We start from the raw sequence: 19,821 nt of genomic DNA, 5'->3' as shown, positions 1-19,821 counted from the left end.
TAGTGCTTCCTGGCACTCCTGAGGGTAGACACACACTTGTTCCGAGTTTGGTGGAAGGAACTGAGATTGCCTTCAGTTGGATTAGCCTTCCAAGAGGCAAACGCAAGTTGTTTCAGGGCAACTGCCTCACCACAAGATTTAGTGTACCATGGACGGGAGGAAGGGTAAAACAACTGAAGACGAGATGGGATAAATCTGTGCATGAGAGAGAGAGAGCAGTTTGCTTTGGAAGAATTCCCAGGAAGAATTGATGTCAGAGGCAGTGGAGATGGCAGACCAATCCAGACGATTGATGGCTGCTTGAAGACCGTCCCAGTCGGCCTGAGTGAAATGCCAGACTCGTTGACGCTGAGGAGGCTCTCTGAGAATGGCCAGAGAGATGTCCACTTTGACAAGCACATGATCATAAGAACCGATTGGAGCAGAAGAAGAGCAGCAGACATTAGCAGGGAAGTTTGTCATAACCAAGTCTAGAAGAGAAGATACTCCATTGGCTGAGATCCGTGTCGGGAAATTGACAGATTGTGTCAATCCCAGTGAGTCACAGAAGTCCTTTGCTGAGGTGCCATGACTGGTGAGAGAGGAACCCACACCCAGCCAGCTGGCATGATGACAGTTGAAGTCACCACATATGAGGAAGAGAGAGTTGGGATGAGTGGATAGAAGTTGGTCTATGTTGTCAGACAGTGAAATGTAAATGGAGTCATCACTGTTTGGAGGATGGTACAGAACACATATGAACAAAAGGTGGGAGCGGAGAGGAAGTCGTAGCCAGAGGTACTCCTGGGGGTGAGGAGGAGAGAGGGCAGTGCAAGGAGAGTGAGGAAGAGAGTTTTTGATAAAGAGAGCCACCCCACCACCAGGACGAGGCTCAGGTCTATCATACCGGAGGAGGGAGTAACCAGGAAGAGATATTGAGGAATCGGAGACATCTTGAAGGAGGAAAGTCTCTGTTAAGCAGATAAAGTCTGGATTGTCAGAAGCAACCTGTATGGAGAGATCAGTCAGGTTTGAGCGAAGTCCCCAGATGTTTGAGGTCCATACCGTTAATGAAGAGAGAGGGGGAGCATCGGGTACAGGACAGGGGAGGGGAGCAGTAGGGTAAGATGCAGGATGAGAGGGGGAGGTAGGGAGAGCAGTTGATAGTGTGTCAGAGATTACAGAAGAGTTCCAAGAAAGGGAAGGATGAGGAGGATGAAAGGTTTGATGGTGAAGGGATGAGGCACAGTGAGGGGTTGTTTGAGGGGGGGGCAGAGGAAAGTAGAAGGTTGGGGGGGGGTGGAGGTATGAGATGGAAGGGAGACGAAGTGGGGAGGAGGCAGCTTTGAGGAGGAGGGGGGAGGAGGGAGAATTGGAGAGGAATGGTATTGGGGGAGATTTGAATGGGAGGGGTTGGGGGGGAGTTTTGAAGGGGAGGAGTGAGGGGGGAGTTTAGGAGGGGAGGGGCAAGGGGAGAGTTTAGGAGGGGAGGGGCAAGGTGAGAGTTTATGAGGGGAGGGGCAAGGGGAGAGTTTAGGAGTGGAGGGGCAAGGGGGGAGTTTAGGAGTGTAGGGGCAAGGGGGGGATTTGGAGGGGAGGGGCAAGGGGGGAGTTTAGGAGGGGAAGGGCAAGGAGGGAGTTCAGGAGTGGAGGGGCAAGGGGGTCGTTTAGGAGTGGAGGGGCAAGGCGGGAGTTTAGGAGTGTAGGTGCAAGGGGGGGGGGGGGATTTGGAGGGGAGGGGCAAGAGGGGAGTTTAGAAAGTGGATGATTAATGAAAGACGAACATTGATAACAAATTGGGTTTGTTGTGATTTTCAAGTTAGCAATCCGATTCAGAACCATGGAGGAGGGATGGAATGAATGTGAATTTAGACCATGTAGTGAGGGAGACGTATAAGAGATTGAATTTCTTTTTGTTGACGTGGAATGAGTTGGAGAGGAAATTGAGAAAATCCTTTTAAATAGGAAGAAAAACAGCGTGTTGTAATATACCACTGAATAAAACACTGAAGGGGAAAGTTTAAACATATTTAAATAATATTTAAACAGAACCGTGAACAATCTTATATGCACAAAATACCAACAGGGGGAGAGCCGAGAGGGACCACCACGAGTCACGTGAACAGGGCAAAAGGTGGATGGCAAGGAGATAATGGGGGTGGGGCGAACAGCACACCTGGAGAAAGGAAAATAAATGTTTTTGGTTATTATTATTTTATTTTTATTTTTTTGGGGGGGGGGGGGGGGGGCGGAATTTAAAACGTTAGACAAAGAGTATTATGTTCGGGGTAGAAGGGAAAAAACTAAGAGCCAAGCAAAACATGATGTAGGGGACTTAAGTTAACAAACACCGACGGGGGTACAAGGCCGCACACGCGGAGCAGAACACGATTAATTAATTACGAGTTACAGGAAATTCAAACCAAAACAAACTATAAACAAACAATAACGCATGGACAATAAAATAACGAGTTGAAATTTGACAAACACACGAATGAAAAAATAACCGCTTTGGATGCCTGGAGAGAACCAAGCCTCAAGGTCGGAAGCTTCAACAACTAGGCCGCGTGGCACGAAATACTCGACTATTTTTTACAGGTATGAAAGATTTACACCGATAATAATCTCCCGAGGGACACGCAAAAGGTATACACACGTAAGATAAATACAGTTTCGACAAAAATACAAATGTGACAATTACTAAACTTCGAACGTGCGTGAAGATCGTGGAACAGCTTCGAAAAACCGTCAACCGTTCTTCGTTCGACCTTCACCAAAATCGAATCATTTCGTCCGTGTCACTTACACTACCTCTCCGCCAAATTTCACAAAGGATAGAACGTATCCGCTTTTTGAGATATCGTGCTTACAGACAGATAGACAGACAAACAGGGGTGAAAACATAACCTCCGTCCACTTCGGATGTAACAAGTTTAATAACAAGGAAACAATGGGCACATCGACACAATGGTGTTTGAACCCGAGGTCACAGTAAGAACCCATTTGTTCATCATTGTCATCCGAGTACTTTGAGCTTGATGATGAGGTTCTACAGAGGAGGTTTCTCATCCTAAATTAGAGCCCATGTCATCAGAGGTGTTTTTGCTGCTCAATAAGAATACCTGTTGCCTATTGATAATGATCATAATTAAATCGATCAATCCCTCCATCTTGAATGTTTTACAACTGGACCACTCACACTGTCCATTGCTGTAAGCTGAGTTTCGAGATGCTTTTCTTGCCAATGAAGGTGGGGGCTACACCTTGGTAATCAGACTTATTTATTTATTTAATTCTGAGCTTGTGCTCTTCACCTTGGGAATCGTTGTACTTGAAGAGATGTGTTGTCTTAGAAACTGCCCCCAAACGCATGACCAGACTGGTGATTAATCCCGGGCATACACCTTGGGGATTGCTGCTGTCCTTGGAGAGATATCTCTCGCTTCTGTGTGGTTGCTGATTGTACTCTTCATTACTCTCACGTGACGTGCTGTCCCGACCCCACAGGAGCCTTCACGTTTCCCATCATCTCGTCCTCAAATGCTGACACAGGTTCTGGGTGTTTGAGTGATATTAAGCTTCCTCTCCACTAATCACCACCACCAAACTACTTTTGCAACACGACGAGAACATTTTATATTGAAAATAAAATTTCAATTTGATAATGGTGGAACTCAAAGATAGAACATGTTCGTTTATGAAGCAAGGTCTCTCTGATCTTCTTCTTCTTTGTATTTCCAGCACATGACTGTAGGCTGCATGACTTGCTCGGGGTGGCTTTCCCTCTGGCCTCTCCGATATTAGATGGGTTAAGATGCGATGGACAAGTGAATAGGACAATTTTTCACTTGTGGGACAAAGCGAGTACTGCACCGAGCTGGTTTTCTAGAATAAATTGAGCTGTACCTGCACCACGTTTAATAAGAACACAGCCTTACCAAGGAACTAGACATACCTGCACCATGTTCACCGAGGACATAGTACCTACCTGCACGATGTTCACAGAAGACCAGGTACATACCTGCACCATGTCCACAGAAGACCACGTTTATACCTGCACATGTTCAACAAGGACCGAGTACATACCTGCACCACATTCACCGAGGACCGAGTACATACCTGCACCATGTTCACAGAGGACCTCCCTGCACCATGTTCACCGATGACCTCGTACATACCTGCACCGCATTCACTGACGACCTCATAATACCTGCACCATGTTCACAGAGGACCTAGTACATACCTGCACCATGTTCACAGAGGACCTCGTACATACCTGCACCATGTTCACCGATGACCTCGTACATACCTGCACCATGTTCACCGAGGACCTCGTACATACATGCACCATGTTCACCGAGGACCCAGTACCTATCTGCACCATGTTCACAGAAGACCAAGTACGTACCTGCACCATGTTCACCGAGGACCTAGTACATACCTGCACCATGTTCACAGAGGACCTCGTACATACCTGCACCATGTTCACCGATGACCTCGTACATACCTGCACCATGTTCACCGAGGACTTCGTACATACCAGCACCATGTTCACCGAGGACTTAGTACATACCTGCACCATGTTCACTGAGGACTTAGTACATACCTGCACCATGTTCACCGAGGACTTAGTACATACCTGCACCATGTTCACCTCGGACCCCTAGTCCTGCCGTGTGAGTGTAACGAGCAGTATATGGAATTCAGCACTTTCCATGATTTTTGCTTTGTGCGGTGACGCGGTGCATATTCATTCCCATTGGTGATGTTCTCTTCATTCCCAGTGGGGAAACTCACTGGGGTCTCTGCCCGTTCACTGGAGGGGATTTGGCCTTACTGATCGGAGGTGTCTTGGCTCGAGACTGTAGGGCCTGCAGAGGTGAACCAGTAGGATTAGGGTGTGCGCCCAGCCATGAACAAGATTCCATTTGGAGTTCGTTTCTAGGAGATGAACATGTCACAGAAACGAGTCTGAGTTCATCCGCTTCATTCTTTGAACTGATTTGATTTGAACGAATTTACCAAAAGGAATGTGTCTCATTGCATGGAAAGTGTGTTGGAGAGGAGGATAAGGAAGAAAGTGAAGATCGACGAAATGCAGTTTGGATTTATGTCAGGAAGAGGAACGACAGACGCGCTTTTCATTGTGAGGCAATTGCAGGAGAAGTACATGTAGAAGAGGAAGAAGTTGTTTCTTGGGTTTGTTGATCTGGAGAAAGCATTCGATAGGGTTCCACGCAAAGTATTGACATGGGCATTGAGGAAGTTAGGAGTGGAGGAATGGTTGATCAGAGTAGTGATGGCAATGTACGAAAGAGCGCGCACAGCTGTAAGGACGAAGGACGTGAAGGAACAGTGGTGAGTTTGAGGTGAAGGTGGGAGTGCATCAGGGGTCGGTACTAAGTCCACTACTATTTGTAGCTGTGATGGAGGTGCTGGCTCAGAACGTAAAGGAGGGTTTACCGTGGGAGTTGTGGAACAATATTCTTTGTGGAATATTTTATAATAACAGTGGCAGGTATATAATTATAATAACAATAAATAACTTTTTTTTTTAATATAACAGTGGCAGGGATAGCCGGCATTGCCCGGTGCTGTTATAATCCTGTTGGAACAGTATTTTGAAGAAATAATATATTTTTTTGTTAAAGGCCAAAATCATTTCCCTTTATACACACTAAAGAATGAGGTAAGGGATCATCATTCAATATTGCCTTTCACATAGCCACAAGGATTTAGGTACCAGAGAGCGATGAAAAAAAATAATATATACTGTATATATACGGTACATCCAAATATTTTTCCAAATTTGGAAAAATTTTGTATATCCAAATTTTATATATCTAAAATTATTCAACTTTTTCTCAAAATTCCAAACAAATTTTTTTCCTGAAAACACTCCCCCACACTCACTGATGAACCTCTGAAAGTTTGACGAATATCCGTTCAGTCATCTCTGAGAAAAATGGCGACACACACAGACAAACAATCTCTCTTATAGTATAGATTAATTAATGAACAAGGAAAATTCAATATCTCTATATATATCTGTGCAGCGTCTGTCCTGTGTTGTGTTGTCTTGTCACTGAACTACTTTCTCAAACTTCTGTGAAATCGTAGTAAACTTCTGGTATGCACATATCTCTCCCCTCGGTATGTCCTAAGGGTATTGTTTTAAATTTTAATTATCCAATTTTTTATTTGGAATTTTTTCGGGAATTTTTTTTTTCAACTTCAATTGTTTATAAATTGTGATATCACGTATGTTACAAATACATTTGTGCAAAATAATTGTTTGAATTATGATTGGTTTAAACCATGACAAAACGGCAACTCGGGTACAGTCATTTATCTATATAATTATATTGTTGCGGTTTTGTGTTTTTACCAAAAAAGGTTAATTTCCCCCTCATAGTTTAGTCACACTACAACACGTTGCCTCGCGATAGTTCAGTTATTTCATAGTAAATGTAAGCGTAGACCTTTCCTATGTGTAGTTTTGCGTTGAGTAGAATAATGAGAGTTAGGTTTCCCTCCAATACTTTATGCCGCCTCGATGTTTTGGTTTTTGGCGCAAATTACCACGAGGCCGGCCTGACAAGTCGAGGCAAGCCGAAGGAAGGTGGAACAGGCGGGGAAGGAGTGACGGTAAGCACGAGCCGCCAATCAGGGCTCGAAGGGAGTGGCTTAGCACTGCGGCAGAGGCATGGTTTTGGAACATTCGATGCGGGCTAAGGGCGTGGCAATATAACCCTTTGCGCAAAGCCCCCACCTCAGTTTTTGAGGGGAGAGGTGCTTGAACAAGTTACGAGCCGGGGTCCTCTGTTGAACAGTTCTGATAGTGCGCGTGGTGAATTGAGTTACAAGATAAACGCTCAGTTGAGCTTGAAGCAGATCCTCTGTTGAGTTACGAGGTGAAAGCGCGCCATTGATTAATCGCGCTGTGGGGAACCTCCGAGCCGGGCGATAGACGCGCATGTTCGCCAGCCTGCCTTTGTTCGAGATACGTGCTGCAAGGATCCCTCCCGCCTGCCTGCCTTCATCGAGGGACGTGCTGTGACCGGCAGAGGGCCACGTTGGGCGAAGCTGTTCCTGAACAACGGAGCCGGCGCGTTCAGCGCATGAACATTTCCTTCTTTCATTCCCCCTGTGAGTGTGAACGGGCCCGTGTCTGGGGAATAAGCTAAGACTGTATAAGATCTGCCCTGTGTCTCTGCTTCCACTGATCATTGTAAATAATAATTATTAAACCTATTATTTCTTTGATTCTACCACTTTTGTCCCTTTCCATCTATTGACTAAGCGTGGTACAAACTATCGCTCTAATCCGGTTCCAATACTAAGGTAATTGCATGGACCACGTGGTACGCCATCCACTCGGACGTACTCAAATTACGCATGGTTCGTGCGAGACTTGATCCCCGCTTCCGCGGCGGCGTAGGTATTTAGGAACGTGCGAGAATTGTCCCGAAACCCTGTCCTGCGTCTGCCCGGGAGTGGAGATTCAAATCTCGCAGTTGCGACGACCCAAATAGAACAAGGGGCTTAATCTCCCCTTGGTAAGGGCAGGAGGGTCACGCGAAACCGTAACAATATCTACACGTCTGGGCAGTGTCTGTGTTGTCACTTAACGACTCCCTCAAACTTTTGATTCCGTGGTTGTGGTGGTTTTGAATCACGTGGTGGTGAGGTATTTTGAATTATGTGGTGGTGAGGTGTTTTTAAATGACGTGGTGGTGAGGTGTTTTTAATTCAAATGGTGGTGAGGTGTTTTGAATTACGTGGTGGTGAGGTATTTATAATTATGTGGTGGTGAGGTGTTTTTAATTATGTGGTGATGAGGTGTTTTGAATTACGTGGTGGTGAGGTGTTTTTAAATGACGTGGTGGTGGTGTTTTTAAATCACATGGTGGTGAGGTGTTTTGAATTACATGGTGGTGAGGTGTTTTGAATTACGTGGTGGTGAGGTGTTTTTAATTATATGGTGATGAGGTGTTTTGAATTACGTGGTGGTGAGGTGTTTTGAATTACTTGGTGGTGAGGTGTTTTTAAATGACGTGGTGGTGAGGTGTTTTTAATTATATGGTCATGAGGTGTTTTTAATTTCGTGGCTGTGAGGTGTTTTTGTTACGTGTTTTATGGCTGTAAGGTGTTTTTAATTTCGTGGTGGTGAGGTGTTTTTAATTTCGTGGCTGTGAGGTGTTTTTATTACGTGTTTTATGGCTGTGAGGTGTTTTAAATTACTTGGTGGTGAGGTGTTTTGAATTACTTGGTGGTGAGGTGTTTTGAATTACTTGGTGGTGAGGTGTTTTGAATTACTTGGTGGTGAGGTGTTTTGAATTACTTGGTGGTGAGGTGTTTTGAATTACTTGGTGGTGAGGTGTTTTGAATTACGTGGTGGTGAGGTGTAAACGTCCCAAACTTCCAGTCTGCACCTACCCCTCCCCTAGGTATGTGCTGAGGGGTTATTTCTTGAAAAAAAAACATTCAACCGAAGTCCTCAACCGAAATTGCCTATAAAAATGCAATATCACAAACACAACAAATACATTTGTGCAAAGTAATTGTTTGTATTATGATTGGTGTAAATCATGACAACACAGCAACTCAGGTACAGTCATTAGCCTCAGCTAAAATAAGCCCATTCCTCAGCAACGACGCTTGGTGAGGCGAGCACAGCGAGCCAAGCCAAGCTAGTATATATATATATATATATATATATATATATATATATATATATATATATATATATATATATGATGGTAGATCTAGTGCCAAACATGGCCTGGCAGGATTGCTTAGAGGTCTGCGCATTCGCCTCTGAGCTGTCTAGCCTGGGTTTGAATCCCGACTCAGCTATAAAATGCCATCCTGGTACCTCGCAGTCAGGGTGGGATTCATCAATGCGTGTGCCGTCGCTCAGGTGGATGATGAACTGGGTGTCTCATCTGCCGGAATTAGTTTGTGGATGTTAAAGATTCCACTGTGTCCTTCGCGAATAGTAGGCGAGTTATCGCCGGCACCCTGAACAAATGATCCACCACGCGGTAACCCGGGTTGTGACACAAAGGATTTTCCTATCACACGAACCCGGGTTACACTCCCCCTAAAATAGATTAATTGAATATGTAAAATGATTATAAATCACGGGGCAACCCGGGTTACTGCGTGGTGGGTCAAATTCCAAATACCTGCTCTCACCAACTCAAATCGAATTGGGGCATAGCAGTAGTAGGATTAGTAGCAGTAGTAGTAGTAGTCAGCTGTTGTAACAAATTAATTGTGGTGCTCATATAACATGGTATTATCATGAGTATAAGAATAATACGCAGTTAAAAAAAAGAAGTAAATCTGGATCATGGAGGAGACTCATACTCGTACACAAAGTACGTATGCACAAAATGATTTTTTTTATTTCTCTTTCCTCCCCACTCCCCATTTCCCCACCCTCCCTCCCAAATTTTGCTTTGCGTTCAGGAGTGTACAAAACAATTAGGTTTTGCGGAGCTAGTAGAGCCTGAGTACTCGGCGTGGTGCTCGGATTGATTGCGTTATGTGTTTGGTGTTGAAGGAATGAACAAACTCCGTGCTTTCATAACCGCAGTGTTCCAATAATGGAGTAATACGGAGCACGAACCAATATTCCTTTGTCGATTGTGTCAATTGGAAGGTCATATTATTAGTAGGTTTGCCATGTCTTCTTGTTCCTGCCCCCAGCATGGGCCTGAATGTGAAGGAGCCGGCCTGGATGAGGGGAAGCTGATACGACTACCAACCTTCACATCCTGGAATAGAAGAGGAGCTGGAGGAAAGGTAACGGGATAATAATCTTATTAATATCAATCTTTTTACAATAATTCCTTTAAACAAAGTGAGAATTTAAATATTTATTCTTATCTGTAAAGTCTATGGTGGGTGTTCTTTGATTTTTCTTTGGCATTCGGCTTGATTGGCACTTTGGTACCCATCACTTTGTTGTTCATTATTTCCTTGTGGAGGCTCTAATGGCAGACAGAGATTTCAAGGAGATTGAAAGGAAAGGTTCTGATGTCACGTGCGTAATGCCGGCCTACCTTCACGGCACACCTGGTGTTGGCCTAATGGTTAGGGCGGTGGGCTTGGGATCCTGCGCTCCTGAGTTCGAATCCCGTTGAATTAGCGCCAGGTAGGGTTGACTCAGAATTGTTAGGCCCCCTCACTGTTGTTATGGTTATTAAAATACCTCATTTCGCTTTAAAAGGAAAGACGGAGGCAACAAAAGGTAGTTGCACTTGTTTATCCAACCAGCACCTTTACCCAACACGTCAACGTGAGTTGTAGGACTCGATGACCGCACATTTGGTGTGAAATGAACTGCTGTCATGTTACCTTTTGTTTTTGTTACCTCCACCACCGAAGGTGGACGGTGGTTATGTTTTCACCCCTGTTTGGCTGTCTCTCTATTTGTTTGTCTGTGAGCAGGATATCTATCTATAATTCCAGTAATCTCTGTGTGTTTGTTTGTACGTTTGTACGTTTGTTTGTTTGTCTGTGACCGCTGTTTCTCGACAACCACGGGTCCGATATACTTTCAACTTGCCAGGTATATTGCTGGGGACCCGAGGATGTGCCTTTTCAAGGTTTCATATTAATCGGACAATTACTTACCGAGCTATGTCCAAAAAACGATTCAACCAATCAGAGAGCAGCGAGCTATCGCGTGTGCCGAACGTGGCGGACACACTCTGCCTCGGATGGCACATTTGAGAGCGTATTCATTTATTTCACGTTTGCAAACTATGTTGGCGCTATGTTGGCGTTAAACTATGTTTTAAAACTAATAATAAAACTAATAAAAACGAATTTGCGATTCATCGTAACTGCGATATACGACCTTCCGGAGCTCCTGTGAGAGCGTGCGCCATTACGGATAGTACGGGTACGTGCATGCCATATGTTGGCGTTAAACTATGTTTTAAAACTAATTAAACGGACAAATTTCATGTCATGTTTCATGTAAATAGAGGGGGGGGGGGGGGGGATTGTCACTGTACTCGCAAGCCGTTCGCCGTTCGCTTTGGCGTTGCGAATGGACCAAAACATTTCATGGACCAAACCATTTCATGTAAAGCGTTCGCCGTTCGCTTTGGCGTTGCGAATGGACCAAAACATTTCATGGACCAAACCATTTCATGTAAATAGAGGGGGGGATATAATTTTAGATATAGATATAGTACGGGCATGCCCTAGTCTCAAAAAGTTTTGGACGGATTTGGATGAAACTTGATAGACAGGTTGGGTGTGTGACGAGGACAAATCGATCCGATTTTGGTGAAGATCCGGATCTGGATAGGATGATTTTTTTAATTTCCAAAGTGATTCTTTACCATTGAGAGATGGGCCAAAATCGATATATAGCATTAAATTTCAAAAAGTTTTGGACGGATTTGGATGAAACTTGGTGGACAGGTTGGGAGTGCGACGAGGACAAATCGATCCGATTTTGGTGAAGATCTGGATCTGGATAGGGTGATTTTTTTAATTTCCAAAGTGATTCTTTACCATTGAGAGATGGGCCAAAATCGATATATAGCATTAAATTTCAAAACGTTTTGGACGGATTTGGATGAAACTTGGTAGACATGTTGGGTGTGTGACGAGGACAAATCGATCCGATTTTGGTGAAGATCTGGATCTGGATAGGATGATTTTTTTAATTTCCAAAGTGATTCTTTACCATTGAGAGATGGACCAAAATCGATATATAGCATTAAATTTCAAAACGTTTTGGACGGATTTGGATGAAACTTGGTGGACAGGTTGGGTGTGCGACGAGGACAAATCGATTCGATTTTGGTGAAGATCTGGATCTGGATAGGATGATTTAAAAAAATTTCCAAAGTGATTCTTTACCATTGAGAGATGGGCCAAAATCGATATATAGCATGAAATTTCAAAAAGTTTTGGACGGATTTGGATGAAACTTTGTGGACAGGTTGGGTGTATGACAAGGACAAATCGATTCGATTTTGGTGAAGATTCGGATCTGGACAGGATGATTTTTTTAATTTCCAAAGTGATTCTTTACCATTGAGAGATGGGCCAAAATCGATATATAGCATGAAATTTCAAAACGTTTTGGACGGATTTGGATGAAACTTGGTGGACAGGTTGGGTTGGGTGTGTGACGACAAATCGATTCGATTTTCGTGAAGGTCCGGATCTGGATAGGATGATTTTTTTTAATTTCCAAAGTGATTCTTTACCATTGAGAGATGGGCCAAAATCGATATATAGCATGAAATTTCAAAAAGTTTTGGACGGATTTCGATGAGACTTGGTGGACAGGTTAGGTGTGTGACGAGGACAAATCGATTCGATTTTGGTGAAGATCTGGATCTGGATAGGATGATTTTTTTAATTTCCAAAGTGATTCTTTACCATTGAGACAAACAACAACAACATGCATTTTAAAGGCCATTTTCCCTGCTAGAGCGGGGGTTAGCCTTGCGGTCCCCATGACAATCTTCTCCATTTTGCCCTATTTTCTGCATCTCTCCTTGTTAACCCCCTTGCCCGCATTTCTTCTTCCACCATCTTTAGCCAAGTCTTTCTCGGTCTTCCCCGTCCTCTGCTTCCTTCTACATTCATTTCCATCACTCTTCTCAACCAGTCACTTTTATCCTTCCTCAACACATGACCAAACCATCTCAACCTGTTCCTCTTCACAGCATCAATCACAGGCTCTATTCCCATCATCTTTCGCAATTCATCATTTGTCTTCCTCTTTCTCAACGATACTACGCACATCCGTCGAACCATTCGCATTTCCACCCTTTCCAACCTTCGTTGTTGCTCTACGTTCATTACCCATGTCTCGCTCCCATAAATCATAACACTTCTCACACATGCGGCATACACCTTTCCCTTCAGCTTCAACGACACTCCCCTCATCATCAGCACGCCACTCAGTTCCCGAAACTTCTTCCATGCACATCTCACTCGAGCAACCGTTGCCGAGTCTGATCCACCTTCTCCATTCAGCATGTCTCCGAGGTAGCAAAATGTTTTCACACCTTCCAGCTTCACGCCGTCTCCAAGATCCAACTCAACATTTCCTCCATCTGCAGCTCCCTCTGTGCACACCTTACATTTGAATGTAGCTGCCACACTGGTTAATGACCCTCTCAGACCACTACATTTTTGATGAACCCACACAGCGCACATTGTACATTGAATGGAGTTCACTCCGACACCCTTCCTACACACAGCACAGGGCCACTTCCCAGTTCTTTCCACCTCACCACATGCTTTACCACTTGCCATCACCTTCGTCTTTCCGATATTCACGTTCAGACCTTTTGTCTCCATACATTCCTTCCACGTGTTCATCTTTTCCTTCAGTCCATCCATACTTTCCGCAATCAACACCAGATCATCTGCATACAACAACTCCCACGGTAAACCCTCCTTTACGTTCTGAGCCAGCACCTCCATCACAGCTACAAATAGTAGTGGACTTAGTACCGACCCCTGATGCACTCCCACCTTCACCTCAAACTCACCACTGTTCCCGTCCTTCGTCCTTACAGCTGTGCGCGCTCTTTTGTACATTGCCATCACTACTCTGATCAACCATTCCTCCACTCCTAACTCCCTCAATGCCCATGTCAATACTTTGCGTGGTACCCTATCGAATGCTTTCTCCAGATCAACAAACCCAAGAAACAAATTCCTCCTCTTCTCCATGTACTTCTCCTGCAACTGCCTCACAATGAAAAGCGCGTCTGTCGGTCCTCTTCCTGGCATGAATCCAAACTGCATTTCGTCGATCTTCACTTTCTTCCTTATCCTCCTCTCCAACACCCTTTCCAATACCTTCATTCCATGCTCCAATAACTTTATCGTTGGATACGAGCCTCAGTCCAGAGGGTCACCTTTCCCCTTGTATAGAGGGACAAGGGTACTCAGTTCCCAAGCCACTGGAATGCGGCCTTCTTTCACCACCAGATTGCAGATCTCTGTCATTCTCTTCACACCCAAACTTCCTGCTGCCTTCAACATATCTCCCACAACTCCCATCGGCCCTCCTGCTTTTCTTCTTCTTTTTTTTTTTTTTTGTATGCAAGATCGAGGCTCGTGAAAGAGCCAACATTAATCACACAAAAAGTCAAACCGACACATAAAACACAAAAAACAAGCATTCTGAGTATTGCGCTGCAATACATGTCCCCTACCAAAGTTCAAAGTGCCATAACTTTGTCAAAAATGATCGAATATGCAAATTTATGCACGGTTGATGCTGGTTTTCAAACTTGATCTGAGGTATGCTGAGACACGTGTGTGTCACGCCTCGCCGCTCCGTGGAGCGGCCTGCATGTATTGCACTGTGTGAATTATATAAATTATTACCAACTCACGGTCTGAGGTACTAGCGATTCAAGAGATATCCATTTTTTTATGGCACATTGGAGAAGCCAATGCGAGGTTTCTTCTTCCTCAGCTTGTCACAACTCTGTCAAATGCGATCGAGTTAAAAAAGTCAGAATTTGACCAAATCTGTTTATTCGTTTGTTAATATACGTCAGCTATTGACAAATCTTAAATTAGAATTTTATTTGAGGTTAAAATGACCGCGACAGGTCGTGTCTAACGATGCTTTCAGTCTGTACACGTGATAAATAATTAAATCCGCACACTTGACGCCTCTTCTTCTTCACGCAATAACAACTTCTAGCTTCCAGACCGTACCTCCAATCTTGAAATTTTGCACACTTGTTACTCTTCATGACGTCTACTATACTATGAAGTTTCACGTCGATCAATAAAGCGATTCAAGAGATATCCATTTTTAAAATATTTTCGTTTAATTAACGATATCTGCCAAACCACGTGAGCTATCGCAAATTCCAAAAGGACATTTTAGTAGACTGACATGCGGAACAGATCTGTGAAGTTTCCCCTCGATTGGATCAAAAATGAGGGAGGGGCTCGGTTTTAAAGGTTCATGCTTAAAAACGTCATAACTCTGAAACCATGTGACTTTTTTGTTCGTCATGGGTATACGATTCTGCCTGCAAAGTTTGGCCTCGATTTGTTCAGCCGTTGCAGGGAAAAAGGGGTTTTCGTGTTTTCACGAAAAACAATATGGCGCCCGAACCACGTGACCTGTGACGTCATAATTACGATTAAAATATTCTACAGACCGAGTCCCTTCTATGGTGAAAATTTGTTTTCAATCGGTCCTATTATTGCAGAGAAAATATTTTTTAAAGGAAATTAAAACTTAAAATGGCACTGAATTAAGGATCATCAGAATTATCAAAGTTCAAAATGCCATAACTTTGTCAAAAATGAGCGAAACGTCGTGAAGTTCGAACTTGATCTGTAACTTATCATGAGGAAACGATGTGCCAAGTTTGAAATCATTAGCATTAAGCGTTTAGATAATAAGTCCGGAAAACTGTTCTTTGGATGACGGACGGACTGACGGACTGACGGACGGACGGCGTGCAAACCTATAGTCCCCTCCGGTGTACACCGGTAGGGGACTCTTAAGGGGAGCGGTAGACAAGATGGGGAGAGAGGGGGAAGGATACAAACACAACATTTGAGAGCAGGGACATCGGGGGAAATGTGGGAGGTTGGGGGGGGGGGGGGGGTGGGAGAGGTATAAAACATATGAACACTGCAAGGACTTCCAGGAAAGAAGTTCGAATTTCAAAAAAAAAAAGAAAAAAAAAAGTGTATCTGGGGCGAATTAGCGGGGGTAGAAAAGATCAAGGTTTTGGATGGGGGAAGATAAGAGATGGTGGTGAACAGCTGTTTTAAAGACCTGGATGGAGGAGTGGGATTGAAGAGAGTGAAGGAGTTTGTTCCAGAGGTGGGAGAAAATGGGAATGAAAGAGTGAAGGTGAGCAGAGAGCCTAGGTTTTGGCAGTTGAAGAGGGTTGCTGGCAGATCTTGTGCGACCTGAAGGAATATTGGGGGGACAGAGCACAGAGAGAGCTGGGGAGCAAGGCCGGAGAGGAGTCGGTAGAAGACAGAAAGACCACCAACCTGCCTGCAATGAGTGAGTGAAAGGCCCTCGGAGTTAACTTCATCGCAGGAGATTTCAATGATTCTGAAAGCTTTGGTTTCAACAGCGTGAAGCCGAGCTAGGTGTGAGGCAGGAGCACCGGCCCAGAGGGGGTAACAGTATTCCATTGAGCTGTGGATGAAAGCCTTGTATGTGGTGAGGAGCTCAGTCCAAGGAGGAAGGACTTCGCACGACGGAGGATGCCCAGTCGGCGACTGGCTTTGGAGGCCAGCTTGGAAAGGTGGTTTTCCCAAGAAAGATCATGGCAGATAGTGAGACCCAAAAGCTTGAGCGACAGAACTTCTTGGAGAGGATTGTTGAGAAAGTAGATGGGAGGGTTTTCCAGTCGGTCCTTTCGGAGAGACATTGTAAGAGTGTGAGATTTGTCAGGATTGAAAGACATGTTCCACTTGTTTGACCAGTCTGTGATTTTGTCCAGGTCTGCAGAGAGTGACGAGGCTGCAGACTGCCGATCTGAGGGATGACGAATGGAGCGGCAGATAGTGGAGTCATCAGCAAAGAGATAGAGAGGATTTTCCAGAGTCGGAGAGATCATTGATGAAGACCATAAATAGCACAGGGCCCAGAACACTACCTTGGGGAAGTCCAGCCAGAACAGGAAGGGGAGATGAGAGAAACCCATTCAGGGCCACACGTTGCTTACGACCAGAGAGGAAGTCCGCAAGCCATGAGTGGTGATTTCCATGGATGCCATAGGAGGAGAGTTTGGTGAGCAGAGCTGGGTGCCAGACCATATCGAAGGCACGTGATATGTCAAGTGAGACAGCTCTGATTTCCTGTTTGGCATTGAGGACCTCCATCCATTGTTGAGACAGCAGAAGCAACATGTCCAGAGTAGAATGAGCTGGTCTGAATCCAAATTGATGATCAGAGATCAAGCCGTTGGAGAAGAGGAAGGATTTGATATCCGAAGCAATGATGGATTCCATGACTTTGCTGATAATTGGAAGCAGGCTGATTGGTCTGTCGTTGCAAGGATCTGTTTTTGCACCTTTTTTGTGTAAAGCGGTAATGTTTGCTGATTTCCAAGGTGCTGGCAGATGACCTTGAGCAAAAGAGAGGGTGAGATGGAGCTGCAGAGCAGGACTTTAGGACCTGTGGGCTGATGCCGTCTGGTCCAGTTGCAGAATCAGTCGAGGTTTGACAAAAACTTCACCTTGTCAGGAGAGAAGGACACAGAGTCCAGGAGCAGTTGGGTTCGACTGGGTATGGTGGGAACAGAGAGAGATGGGTTTGGGACACAATATTTTGAAGCAAACACAGAGTTGAGGCATTTGGCTTTGTCACGTGCGGTGTCAACTGTGTAGCCATTTGAGGTAAGGGAGGGGATGGAGGGGGAACAAACACCAGAAACGGATTTGACCAGACGCCACCAGGATTTGGAGGAAGGAGACTGGTTTGAGAGTTCAATCTTGAGTGTGGAGAGATCGTGCTTCCTGGCACTCCTGAGGGTAGACACACACTTGTTCCGAGCTTGGTGGAAGGAACTGAGATTGCCTTCAGTTGGATTTGCCTTCCAAGAGGCAAAGGCAAGTTGTTTCAGGGCAACTGCCTCACCACAAGATTCAGTGTACCATGGACGGGAGGAAGGGTAAGACAACTGAAGACGAGATGGGATAAATCTGTGCATGAGAGAGAGCAGTTTGCTTTGGAAGAATTCCCAGGAACCCCAGGAAGGGATGGGTGTTTGGGAAGATTTGGGGGGGAGGGGCAAGGGGGAAGATTTGACAGAGATGGGTGATGGGGAAGATTTGGAGGGGAGGGGTGTGATTGGATTTTGAAAAGTGTACGATTTATGGGAAACGAACATTTATTGCAAAATGAGTTTCTTGAGACATTCGAGTCAAAAATACGTTTGAGGACGCTGAAGGATGGGTGGAGTTCTGGAGAGTTTAGGGAATGAATGAAAGATGCACTGTAAGAGATGGAATTTTTTTTTTGAATGAATAGAATTGGTGAGCAAGTCGAAAGCATCCTTTTATAGAAGAAGTAGAAAAAAGTGTTATAGAATATGACATAATAATAAAGTTCTTCAGGGGATAGATGAAACATGTATTAACAACTTGATCACGTGATCTCGAACAACGTGGTCGAAGAACGAAAGAACAAATAACGAAGAACGAAAGAGCAAAAGAACGAAGAACGAAAGAACAAATAAGAACGCACAAGCGGATAAGAACAGGGAAGGAAAAAAAATGTTTTTTTTTATTTTTTGAGATTTTAAAACAAGGGAGTATGGGTGAAAAGACCGTGAAAAACAGAGACCGAAAGTAGTTGCAGCGCGATCGAAGAACCGCTGAGACAAAAAACAAAAGCCTCAAGCCAAGGTCTGAGGACACGGTAGCCTACTAGCACTACACTAGGCCTCAGAATACACGATATGAAAAAACCGACGATTCTGTACACAGGTATGAAAAACCAACACCGAGAAACCTATTAAAGTCACCCCAATAGGTACATGCACCGAAAGAAAGATAAAGATACGCCAAAAACACAAATGTGAAAGATCACTTAGCTTCGAAAGCGTGAGCGCATGGAACAGCTTTGAAAAGACGTGACCTCGCCGTGATCTCGCGAGAGCCTCGACCTCATGACCTCGTGACCTCACACCGCGAGTGACAAAACGACTCGCTCGCCGGCATTTTGGCTCTTCGGTCTCTCTTCCCTCGCTTCTCTTCCCTTGGCCTCTTGCTCCTGATTGTCCCTTCATGCTGGGCCTTCTCTTGCTTCAGACCTGGTGGAGGAACGAGCAGTTCGAAAGACGGTGGAGAGAAGGAACGCCGTCGATTCTCTTCCTTGCGTTGGTGTGCGAACGACGAACGACGAGCCGGGCTCGCGTTGGAGCGCTGACGAGCGGGCGTGCCGAGGGCCAGACGATCCCGCACACTGCCAGACGCAGTAAGCTCGCATCCACAAACGCACAAACGTTTCTTTTATTTACTGATTTCCCTTGTCTTGTATGTGAAGTGAGGTGTGCGGGATCCTGATTTAGGATTTAGTTTTTATCGTTGCGTTTCCCTGTCCTGATATTTATTTTGAATAAACCCTTGTATTATTTTTCCCTTTCTATTCAAAACCCGTTTTGGTTTGATTCATTAATTTGCAGGGTTTAAGACTGCTCGGAACGCGTCAGGTAAGAGCTCGCCGCTCCTTCCTCTTCCTTTTTCCTCCCGTGCTTGCATAGTCAAGTCCGCAATTGATCGTCGCCTCGGAGTTAAAGCTCGTTCAGGCTATCCGCGATCCCACGGTCTTAACCAAGGGCAATCGCGCGACAATATGAACATTTCTAGAGCATTACTTGGTTCCTCCTAAGAACACAAGGGGAGTCCAGCATGCACACGAGATTTTTTGAATGTTCCTTCTTTTCTGTTGTTCGACATTTTCTACAAGCTATGGAATTGTCCCTTCTTTTCTATACTTTGCCACATGGCACATACCCTTATATAAAGGGGCCTTTTCTAAGTCCCTGGAATTTTACCCAAGAATGTCCCTTCTTTTCTATAGTTTGCCATGTGGCACATCCCATATAAAGGGGCCTTTTCTATGCCCCTGGCATTTTCACAAGATACATTTTAAATACGAACAAAATGCATTTGTTCATCGTACAAGACTTTATTCAAGATTATATAAAAGACTTTAAAAAGTAAGTGGAAAAAAATATTCAACCGAGATGGGACTCGAACCGACACTCCCCAGCTTGGGAGTCTGATGCCTTATCCATTAGGCCATTAAGCCAGCATATTAGGGTTGGGAAATAACATTTT

At 44.7% G+C, this 19,821-nt stretch overlaps 1 protein-coding gene across 4 annotated transcripts in view; it reads left to right on the top strand.

Moving 5' to 3' along the window:
• Nucleotides 1–19,821, top strand: part of LOC137421326 (uncharacterized) — a 147,748-nt gene that overhangs the window by 60,210 nt on the left and 67,717 nt on the right. For 2 of the 4 annotated variants that reach the window (XR_013624178.1, XM_078782252.1), the window contains exon 3: nucleotides 9,697–9,792. The exons of the other annotated variants lie outside the window; for them this stretch is intronic. The gene's annotated coding sequence lies outside the window, so the exon portion shown is untranslated. The remainder of the gene's footprint in view (nucleotides 1–9,696; nucleotides 9,793–19,821) is intronic. 4 annotated transcript variants of the gene reach the window in all.

Source organism: Myxine glutinosa, chromosome 1 (genome assembly GCF_964187855.1).
Source record: "Myxine glutinosa chromosome 1, kmMyxGlut1.1, whole genome shotgun sequence".
NCBI classification, from domain to species: domain Eukaryota; kingdom Metazoa; phylum Chordata; class Myxini; order Myxiniformes; family Myxinidae; genus Myxine; species Myxine glutinosa.
Note: the sequence above shows the minus strand (reverse complement) of the source record. Positions and strands in the feature narration are given on the sequence as shown.